The sequence below is a fragment of the Drosophila arizonae genome, chromosome 5, assembly GCF_054131065.1.
Source record: "Drosophila arizonae isolate 15081-1271.41 chromosome 5, UAZ_ARI_1.0, whole genome shotgun sequence".
NCBI classification, from domain to species: Eukaryota; Metazoa; Arthropoda; class Insecta; order Diptera; family Drosophilidae; genus Drosophila; species Drosophila arizonae.
Window position 1 is genome coordinate 27,114,544 of NC_142925.1, and position 12,007 is coordinate 27,126,550.

Here is a 12,007-nt window from a genome sequence, read left to right on the forward strand (position 1 = left end):
AACTTTTGTTCAACATTTGACCATCTCGGTCGAGCGCATGAAGCAAAATGATTGTGCTTTCGTATATTTTCGTTACACGATCCTAAAAGTGAGGAGCCGAGCGAATACGAAGTTGTCTGGGGTGCTAAAGCTCGAAAAAAAGTGTACAAAGAGCTTTACACTACTTGTCCGATAATGTGATCTATGGTTAGTGGTTAGTACTATCATCTAGATATGCTACACGCGTTTATCGATATATCGTATCGCATTGTAACATATGATAATCTTTAAGACTTTATTTGTGATATGAAATACGAATGATTCTTATTCAATTCTAAGGCTGATGTCAAAGTGGCCGCGATAATCTATGCAATAATATGGAGCGACAATGAACGAGAAAGCTCTACATGCAGATTTACATGTAATCGCTTAAAGCATGTCAGAGTGCAAGCGAAACGAGAAGAGAGCCAAAGCGAGAAGTAAAGCTAGTTGTGAGAAAGCATTCCTGAATCGATTTCTCGCTTTATCGCATGATAAAGCTTTTCTGATACGTGTGTTTTCGTTGCCTGCTGAGCTTTAATAACCGTTGGTTAGTAGGTGAAATATATTCATTTTGGCAATTCAAGCATTATTTCTCTCTTTCACTCTGACATGCCATCGCTTTGCAGACCGCTGCGATAATTATCGATGATTAAATTAATTAAAAATTAATAAGAAACAATCACTCACGTGTACCCTTATGAGTTTTCTGTCTTCCGCCGTGTCCTCTGCCAGTCTACTTTTTCTTGTCACCGCCGGGTATCGAATCCTCCGCCAATCTTTAATCCTGCGATTCCGCCGCCCTTTTCGAATAAAGCTACTCTTTTTGGGTCCTTCGCCTTTTATTTCTCACCTCAATTATAAATTTCAACTTATTCACTATTTTCGCGGCCGTTTCTTGCGGTGATCGCTTAACAACTTTTCCGATACGCGTAAATTGACCGTTCTCCACGCTGGCCACTCGACAACCTAAACACTTCTCCCTTTCTCACGCTCGCCCAAAGCGCTCGACGTCGGCGACGCAACTCTCCACTCAAGAAATCTCGACGCAGGGAGATCACCGATAAATCATCTGCGCTGTGGGCGGCCTTTCCAAATAAAAGTTCAAATTAATATCCAACGATTACTTACAATTAATCTTAACTTTAACTTATCCCTAAACCAAAACACAAATCAATATTCATTACTCACTTACCATTAATCTTAACATTAACTTATTACTAAACCAAAACTCAAATTAATCTTCATTATTTACTTACCACTAACCTTAACTTTAACTTATTACTAAACTAAAAACTCAAATCAATATTCATTATTAGCTTACTACTAACTTTAACTAATCAAGCCGCCTTACACCCCCCTTACTTAATAAGGAGACAACCGCGGCTCCTGTGGCCGCCACCGTGACATTGTAAGCGATGTCCGCCGAATAAGTGAAATAGTGAGGAGTACTATGTGCGCATAGGCAAGCGTACACATATATGTATGTATGTGAGAGAAGGGAGGAAAACGTTAAAAAAAAAAAAAAACACTTGTAAGGTTACATTAATTTTCCAGCCGGGGTCAGAGTCTCAGTCTGCCCAGGGCCATAACTTACAACAAATTTATTAGTTATTACGGGACATGCAGTGTTAGAGAAATGGGAGAGGGGAAGAGTAACATTTGAGGTTAGGCGACCACGCGGCCTGAACTCGCCGACCACGCCCACGGCGGGAAGGCGGCAGCAATCGAGTGGCGCGATCAAGCCCACTCGAGATTACTGGGGTCTGGGCTGCGAAGACGCGCTGGTCACCTAACCTCAAATAGTACCCATATATGTATATATATATGTATGTGTGAGAATAAGTGAGTAAATAGTGAAGAGTACTATGCGCGCATAGGCAAGCGTATATATATATGTATGTGAGAGAAGGATCCGAAGCGACTTTAATTTCTGAGCAAAAGCTATGCAACTTTGACATTGGTTCTCCTTCGAAACCGACACTACGAATCAAAGCCTCTGCTCTCGTCCTTCAAAAACTTGCCGGTAAATTCCTTCGTCTCCAATTCCGCAACTCTTGAACCAGCTTCCGAATATTCAGCTAGGTGATCCCGAGTTCTATATATATATATATATATATATGTAAGCTTTGTGTACATTTATATTACTTTAATCATATGTTTGTGAGCTTTACATGCATATATGGGCCGATGAACACAAATAAATTATCGGAGAGATCAGTTGATGAATAATAAGATGAAAAAGAGAGATTTGTGATACAAGTGAAGTTAATAAGCTTAATAATAAATTAATCAATATTAAACTACATTAAAAATAATTAAATTAATCTTAAGTTAAAAAACTAATTATAATAATTAATAATTGAAGTTTCAATGGAATGCATAGGAGCATGAATTTTTAATTGTTGATTCGCTTATTTTAGGTTAGTAACCATGTGCTATTATTTTTTCGTTGTAATAAAAAAAACGCTTATTTTAGATGAATCAAATTGTGTCGTTGCTCCAAGGGAGTTCCAACATATTATAAGTCAACAATTAGTACGTTTATGGGAGAATAGTACAAACAAAAAAAACAAGTAAGAACGTTGCAATCGGGCGATACCGATAGCAGAAGGCTCATTCACAGCCCAAACGCTGTCAACCAGAGTATATAGTGCAATTTTCAAGTCTAGTGCGCAGCAAAAAACACGGCATGATGCCATTAAAATTGGAAAATCATCGATAGCTATTGCATTCAATTTACATACATATATAATTTATACAATTTTGATTTTTATTATATATTTATATCCATACATTGGATACCGGCTTCAAGCTAACAGCAGATCAGTGCGATTTTCCTATGCTTGTGCACTTATTGTCTATTCTTTGCGTACAGACAGAAGCGCGCTTTTTCTCACATTCTTAGAATTTCGATTGATTTCTGGACTTTCTAGCCGTTACTGTAGTTTTGTCTGATGACGCTCTCTTATTAAGCTATTCTATTTTAGCAACTGATTGCTCGAGCAAAGCAGTGGCGCGGGTGCTAAGGGCGACGCAATTAATGTTAGAGTAGGGGAGTTTCGAACCTTTACTGTGTTATTTTTTTTATTTTTTCATACATATTTCGTTTTTTATAAAATAGATATTTTATTGGGAAGGTGCGAGCTTGACTGAATGGCACTTAATACTTTTCATTTTCTTAGTCGAATAATTTTATAAGTTTAAATTTGTTTCTTCTTAAATAGCCCTCAAATACATATACGCAAATACAGTGCTTATCATAATTATAGCCCACTTTTAATCCACGTAAACGAATAAGCTGAAAATTTTTTCCAAATGACATATTTCCTTAAAATCTTTAAAAATGCGTAGTTCAATATTTCAAATATGAATGGCAAAAAACTTTTTCACTTAAAATTAACGATTTAATAATGATTTCTTAAAAAGAAGTAGAAAACTAAGAAAAACAGCACCCATTTTCTGTATCAAAATTATAGCCCATGTTCATATTTTGGTCAAAAAACACGAAATTGTTGCGGATTTATGGAAAAACTATTTTTAATATTTAGTCCGGCCTCCATTTGCCTTAGTTAACTCAAAAATTCGCTTCCTCATTGAAGCCACTAAATTTAATAAAAGGTCCTTTTGGAGGCTTTGCCATTCATTTAGAATTTGTCTTTTAAGATCTCCAACTGTCTCAAATTGGCGATTATTGGCATACACCCGTCTTGCAAGAATACCCCACACATTTTCTATCGGGTTGAGATCTGGAGAACAAGCTGGCCAGTCAAGGACATCAACATGACAGTCCTCTAAATACTCCTTTGTACGTCTGCTCACATGGATTCTGGCATTATCCTGCTGGAAAACCATTGGTTTCTCACGAAATTCCCTTAGATATGGAATAAGACTACTATCCAGAGTCTCAATATACTCTTCACTGTTCATTCGGCTCGTTACAAACTTCAATTCCAAGGTTCCAAATGAACAAAATGCTCCCCAAATCATGACGGAGCCACCTCCAAAGTTTCTCCTTGAAAAAAACATAGGATCCTTTCTCAAATCATGCCAGTAAGAATTAAACCCATCAGGACCATCCAGGTTAAACTTCTTCTCATCAGAAAATATGACCTGTTAGGGTAAAAATTTACAAATATACTGTAAGCCAAAAGAGGATGATTCAAACGCACGTGTGTCCAATCGGTCGCAGTATGTCTTTCGGCAAAATCAAGACGAGCAACCTTGTGGCGACTTAGCAACATGGGTGTTTTGGTCAGTTTAGACCTCTTTATGATTTCTGAGCCCTTCAGAACTCGCCAGATAGTCATCGCTGACACAGATCCACCCACATCTGAGGCCAAAGCTCTACAAGAGGTTGAGCTGTTGCTGGCTTTGTTAATAATTTTGCGTTTATCGCGCGCATTTAGTAACGGTTTTCGGCCAGTTCGTTTTCTTAATCCATATTCTTCGGGATTGTCCAAAAATTTTTTAATTACACGTCGGCTTCTTTTCAAGTTTCGTGAAATACTCGAAATAGACTCTCCTGACTCGAAAAGCGAGAAAATACGGCCCTTTTCATAATCAGATAATTGTTTTCCAAGCGGCATCTTTTAAAAACTATCTAAATTTACTTTATTACAATGTTTGTAAATCTAAAAGTCTGCTCCGCACTTAACAAACTCAAATTTGCTACTGTGGGCTATAATTATGATAAGCACTGTACATACATACATATGTATATATAATTATATATGTAAGCCTGCACGCATAGCATCAAGCATTCCAGCCTTATACACGCGCTCATTTGTATGTGTGTATGTATGTACACATAAATGCGTGCTCTAGCATATTGTCTTTGCATTGCACTATGGGGAATTTAGCCGTTTTTCGGGTATTTAGTCATTTTTGCGAAGTATGAAAATTTATAATTTTTTTATGTTAACATCTTAATAAAACTCCAAACTTTAAGGTACTGTACCCAAAATGTTGAATAACAGTCCACTGTTAAGCCTAACAGCTGTTAAAGTCAGCTGTTATCTTCGAAAAGCATTTGCCTTCAGCTTACAATTTGTGGTAGCCGATTTTCAAATCATCGTTATTCAATGACCAGACATTATTTTTGAGAAATTTAAAAAGGATATGAATTTTTAGGGCTTCTACTATGCGTTGGCTTAAAAACCAATTGATGTTTGAACTTATTTTAATCATTTATTGTATAATTAGCAAATGTTGTCCAATTTCATTTCTTGTAAATAAAATTAAACTTTGCAAAGACATATAAAACAGCCACAAGGACGCATAAGTATAATTCCAATTGCATGTTATAGAGTAATCAATTGGGATCTTAGTGCCTTTGTCTCAATGTGCACTTTTGCGCACAACCGGCGCAAATCAATTTTTAGCAGGTGACTATGAGCTGACCTGTGTGATATTTGGCTCAATGAAAAAGGCAACTATAACCAAGAAATAGTAATTTAGATTTTTTTTAAGGCGAAACTAAATAAGACTAATATTGATTCAGCTTATTAATGATATTAAAAAAGCAAAAGCCGCTTTTTTGCCAAAATATAAATGCCAAATGGAAGAAATGCAGCAGGAGCAAAAACTAGCTGAGAACTATGAATGACTGCCTATGACAGCAAATGTTTATAAAATAATTGTTCATTTGAGGCAAATTATGGAAAATACTGTTCATCCTGTAGGCATTTTTGGCAAGGCAGCTTTTAATTTGCACAACCAGGTCTATAATTTCGTCACGCATAGAAGGATAGCAGAATCCATAATTTCGCTGATGGTTGATAGAGCAATGGATACATCTGATCAGATTATTTCTTCAGCAAATCTTTAGAAACGAGTTTGAAAGCATATAGGTCGCTGTCTAATGAAGTTGTACGTCTTTTATTATGTAAAGTTGAAGGCATAATTAAATCAGTTGAAAAACCCGAATTTTTTCAGCGGATCAATATTTCTGGCTGATCTGGAACTCGAAACTGAAGAAAACTAATTTCGATTTTATGAAAGTTCGACTGTTTTCAATTAAAATTATTATTTTAAAGTATAAACAAGCAAAATTCTTAAAAAAAAAATTTTTTTAATACAAAATTTTAATTAATTTTTTTTGGGTGGGCGGCGACACGCCCATTTTTCTAAAATATATTTCTGATGGTATACATATTAATAATACAAAAACCGGATCAAAAAATCTGGCTTGGTTTTCAAGTTATTAATTAATACCCGATAATTTGGATTTTTCCCCATAGTGCATTGTTTTTGAATTTCCAGCCGCTACACTGGCTTTTCTTTGCTATGCGGCGTCATAACAATAATGTGATTTCGTTTTAACTACTCTTGATCGAAACGACGCGGTGGTGCTGTAGGCTGAAGCGCCGACGATCTTTATTTTAGCTATTTTGACAAACATGCTGTTTGGGTTGGGTGCGAGTTCAAATCCCGCTGAAAACACTTTTTTGTAAATTGCAAATTTGTTTTTTTAGCTTTTTTATATTTTATTAATTTTATAAAAATGTTTCCTTCCGTGCTATCGATGCCTATTAAGCCTACTTATGTGTACATATACATAAATAGATGGCTGACGCATATAAATGTCGCAATTCGGGCACTGTAAATGCCGATTGCCACGCCCCTAGTGGCCGTAGATTCCTCAATTTTAGCCAGTTTTTAGAACGAGCAACCGGTTGCCTAAATGCAAAAATTGAATTCTTACGCTCAAAAAATGTGAAAATTACAGGGTATTTTTCGATATGCCACGCCCCTAAAGAGACTTAAAAATTATTTTTGGGGCATCGTTAGAGGAGGCCACCAGTAACTTAACTATCCAAATTTGAAGCTTCTAGCTCTTAAACTGTAGGAGATAAAAACTTTTGCGGTTTGCCACGCCCCCTATGGGCGGACATATATCTACCATAGCTTGTTGGACTTGGGTTATCAACCCGCGTATATATACCAAATTTCAGGTCTCTAGCATCAATAGTGCCTAAAATATAGCAGACTTCGAAAAATCACTATATCTTCAGGTCCGATTTGCCACGCCCCTAGTGGGCGTAGATATATAATTTTTTCACGTATCTTCATAGAATTAAAACATCAGCTTACATGCAAAATTTCAGCATTCTAGGATTATAACTTTAGGAGATACAGTTTTATCCGATTTGCCACGCCCCTAATGGGCGGAGATATATCCGCCATAGCTTGTGATCTTGGGTGATCGGCGCGGACCTACATACCCAATTTCAGCTTTCTAGCTCTTCAACAAACATGATTTCTGGTATATCGGAAAATGCATTTTCCGATTTGCCACGCCCCTAGTGGGCGGATCGGGAAAATTTTAACACTTTATAAATCGGAGATATACACAAGTATGTGTTCCAAATTTCAAGTCTCTAACTTCAATAGCGCCGAAATAGATTGCGTTCATACGGACAGACGGACAGCAAGACGGACATTGCACAAAACCAATATACTCATTTCACTTTCGTGAATGAGTCTAAAAACACTATGGCAAGCTAAGCTACAATTTGGATTTGAATTGGCTGCTGATGAAGATCAAAAATCAAACATTATTCTAATAAAATCTATAACAGACGACAATTCAGGAATGTGTGGATGAAACTTAGTGAAGAGATTTTACAGCTGGCAAAGCAAAGCAAACACCTCTGCAGATCAAATAGATACAACTTTATTAAAGCTTCTTGAAAAATTATGTGAAAGAGAAAGTGAATCTATGATAGATTGTAAAAGCACAAATTTGAACAGAGTATGTGACAAATTTGTGCTTGATAGATTTGAAGGTAAAAAAATGAATTCAAACCAATGGTTACAGACATATGAAAGTGAGTGTAATAGGTTAGGTATTAGCAAAGATGTAGAAAAAGTTGAAGCTTTAAGACTATTCTTAGATGAGGCAGCGAAGGAGTGGTTTAACTCTATGTTAATTAAACATACAATAAGCTCTGAGTGGGCAACATGGAAAGCAGTTTTTTACAAACTTTTGCAGATAGAGGTTGGTCTTCTGTCACCTATGCGCTGAATTACAAATATATCTCTGGCTCACTTCTGGATTATGCATTAAAAAATAACGTTTATTACCTAAAACCGATAAAAATAGAAATAATATAGCTTTAGTAAACCTAATTATCCACGGACTTCCAAAATTTATAGGAAACAAAATTGACAGACAAGATGTCACAGTTCCAGTTGCTTTATTTAGTGAACTGAGAAAATTTAAGGACAGTCTCGAGACAAAATATGTCAAAGCAAATGAAAATAAATCTAAAACATTTAAGACAGAAGTGAAACCCAAGTTTAAACAACCTTGTAAGATTTGTGAAAGCAGAGAGAATAAGAATAGATATCACCCTGTAGATTTGTGTTGGTTCAACGTCAGAGAAAACAAGTAAGAACGTTGCAATCGGGCGATACCGATAGCAGAAGACTCATTCACAGCCCAAACGCTGTCAACCAGAGTATATAGTGCAATTTTCAAGTCTAGTGCGCAGCAAAAAACACGGCATGATGCCATTAAAATTGGAAAATCATCGATAGCTATTGCATTCAAATTACGTACATATATAATTTATACAATTTTTATTTTTATTATATATTTATATCCATACATTGCATACCGGCTTCAAGCTAACAGCAGATCAGCGCGATTTTCCTATGCTTGTGCACACACTCATCGTCTATTCTATGCCTACAGACAGAAGCGCGCCTTTTCTCACATTCTTAGAATTTCGATTGATTTCTGGACTTTCTAGCCGTTACTGTAGTTTTGTCTGATGACGCTCTCTTATTAACCTATTCTATTTTAGCAACTAATTGCTCGAGCAAAGCCAGTGGCGCGGGTGCTAAGGGCGACGCAAGTAATGTTAGAGTAGCGGAGGTTCGAACCACAGTAAAGTGTTATTAGACTCATTCACGAAAGTGAAATGAGTATATTGGTTTTGTGCAATGTCCGTCTTGCTGTCCGTCCGTCTGTCCGTCTGTCCGTCTGTCCGTCTGTCCGTATGAACGCAATCTATTTCGGCGCTATTGAAGCTAGAGACTTGAAATTTGGAACACATACTCGTGTATATCTCCGATTTATAAAGTGTTAAAATTTTCCCGATCCGCCCACTAGGGGCGTGGCAAATCGGAAAATGCATTTTCCGATATACCAGAAATCATGTTTGTTGAAGAGCTAGAAAGCTGAAATTTGGTATGTAGGTCCGCGCCAACCACCCAAGATCACAAGCTATGGCGGATATATCTCCGCCCATTAGGGGCGTGGCAAATCGGACAAAACTGTATCTCCTAAAGTTATAAACCTAGAATGCTGAAATTTTGCACGTAAGCTAATGTTTTAATTCTATGAAGATGGGTGAAAAAATTATATATCTACGTCCCTTAGGGGCGTGGCAAATCGGACCTGAAGATATAGTGATTTTTCGAATTCTGCTATATTTTAGGCACTATTGATGCTAGAGATCTGAAATTTGGTATATATACGCGGGTTGATCACCCAAGTCCAACGAGCTATGGTAGATATATGTCCGCCCATAGGGGGCGTGGCAAACCGCAAAAGTTTATATCTCCTACAATTTAAGAGCTAGAAGCTTCAAATTTGGATAGTTAAGTTACTGGTAGCCTCCTCTATCGATGCCCCAAAAATAATTTTTAAGCCTCTTTAGGGGCGTGGCATATCGAAAAATACCCTGTAATTTTCACATTTTTTGAGCGTAAGAATTCAAATTTTGCATTTAGGTAACCGGTTACTCGTTCTAAGAACTGGCTAAAATTGAGGAGTCGACGGCCACTAGGGGCGTGGCAATCGGCATTTACAGTGCCCGTATCGCGACATTTATATGCGTCAGCCATCTATTTATGCATTTGTACATATAAATAAGCTTAATAGATATTCATAATACAAAAGGAAACATTTTTATGAATTTAAAAAATTTAAAAGAAGCTAAAATAACAAAAATTTGCAATTTACAAAAAAGTGTTTTCCGCGGGATTTGAACTCGCACCCAACCCAAACAGCATGTTTGTCAAAATAGCTAAAATAATGGTCGTCGGCGCTTCAGCCTACAGCACCACCGCGTCGTTTCGATCAATAGAAGTTAAAACGAAATCACATTATTGTTATGACGCCACATAGCAAAGAAAAGCCAGAGTGGAGGCTGGAAATTCAAAAACAATGCAAAGACAAATCAATCGCAACGAGATTCTTAGAATATGCTAGAGTACGCATTTATGTGTGCATACATACACACATACAAATGAGCGCGTGTATAAGGCTGGAATGCTTGATCCTATGCGTGCAGACTTACATATATACATATGTATGTATTTGCATATATGTATTTGAGGGCTATTTAAGAAGAAACAAATTTAAACTTATAAAATTATTCGACTAAGAAAATGAAAAGTATTAAGTGCCATTCAGTCAAGCTCGCACCTTCCCAATAAAATATCTATTTAATAAAAAACGAAAAATGTATGAAAAAAAAAAAAAAAACATAGTAGAGGTTCGAACCTCCCTACTCTAACGTTACTTGCGTCGCCCTTAGCACCCGCGCCATTGCTTTGCTCGAGCACTCAGCTGCTAAAATAGAATAGCTTAATAAGAGAGCGTCATCAGACAAAACTACAGTAACGGCTAGAAAGTCCAGAAATCAATCGAAATTCTAAGAATGTGAGAAAAGGCGCGCTTCTGTCTGTACGCATAGAATAGACGATGAGTGTGTGCACATAGTAAAATCGCGCTGATCTGCTGCTAGCTTGAAGCCGGTATCCAATATATGGATATAAATACATGTATATTATTAAAAGTCAAAATTGTATAAATTATATACATATGCATGTAATTTGAATGCAATTATGCAATGATCATAGCAATAGCTATCGATGATTTTCCCATTTTAAATGGGATCATGCCCTGTTTTTTGTTGCGCACTAGACTTGAAAATTGCACTATATACTCTGGTTGACAGCGTTTGGGCTGTGAATGAGTCTTCTGCAATCGGTATCGCCCGACTGCAACGTTCTTACTTGTTTTTTTTATTTTTTCATACATATTTCGTTTTTTATAAAATAGATATTTTATTGGGAAGGTGCGAGCTTGACTGAATGGCACTTAATACTTTTCATTTTCTTAGTCGAATAATTTTATAAGTTTAAATTTGTTTCTTCTTAAATAGCCCTCAAATACATATACGCAAATACATACATATGTATATATAATTATATATGTAAGCCTGCACGCATAGCATCAAGCATTCCAACCTTATACACGCGCTCATTTGTATGTGTGTATGTATGTACACATAAATGCGTGCTCTAGCATATTCTAAGCATCACGTTGCGATTGTTTTGTCTTTGCATTGTTTTTGAATTTCCAGCCGCTACACTGGATTTTCTTTGCTATTCGGCGTCATAACAATAATGTGATTTCGTTTTAACTACTCTTGATCGAAACGACGCGGTGGTGCTGTGGGCTGAAGTGCCGACGGTCTTTATTTTAGCTATTTTGACAAACATGCTGTTTGGGTTGGGTGCGAGTTCAAATCCCGCTGAAAACACTTTTTTGTAAATTGCAAATTTTTGTGTACTTATGTGTACATATACATAAATAGATGGCTGACGCATATAAATGTCGCAATTCGGGCACTGTAAATGCCGATTGCCACGCCCCTAGTGGCCGTAGATTCCTCAATTTTAGCCAGTTTTTAGAACGAGCAACCGGTTACCTAAATGAAAAAATTGAATTTCGATATGCCACGCCCCTAAAGAGGCTTAAAAATTATTTTTGGGGCATCGATAGAGGAGGCCACCAGTAACTTAACTATCTAAATTTGAAGCTTCTAGCTCTTAAACTGTAGGAGATATAAACTTTTGCGGTTTGCCACGCCCCCTATAGGCGGACATATATCTACCATAGCTCGTTGGACGTGGGTGGTCAACCCGCGTATATATACAAAATTTCAGGTCTCTAGCATCAATAGTG

At 36.9% G+C, this 12,007-nt stretch overlaps 1 protein-coding gene across 2 annotated transcripts in view; it reads left to right on the forward strand.

Annotated features, from left to right (window-relative positions):
- ppk29 (pickpocket 29) overlaps nucleotides 1–12,007 on the forward strand; it is a 344,359-nt gene that overhangs the window by 129,012 nt on the left and 203,340 nt on the right. The gene's annotated exons all lie outside the window — the stretch shown is intronic.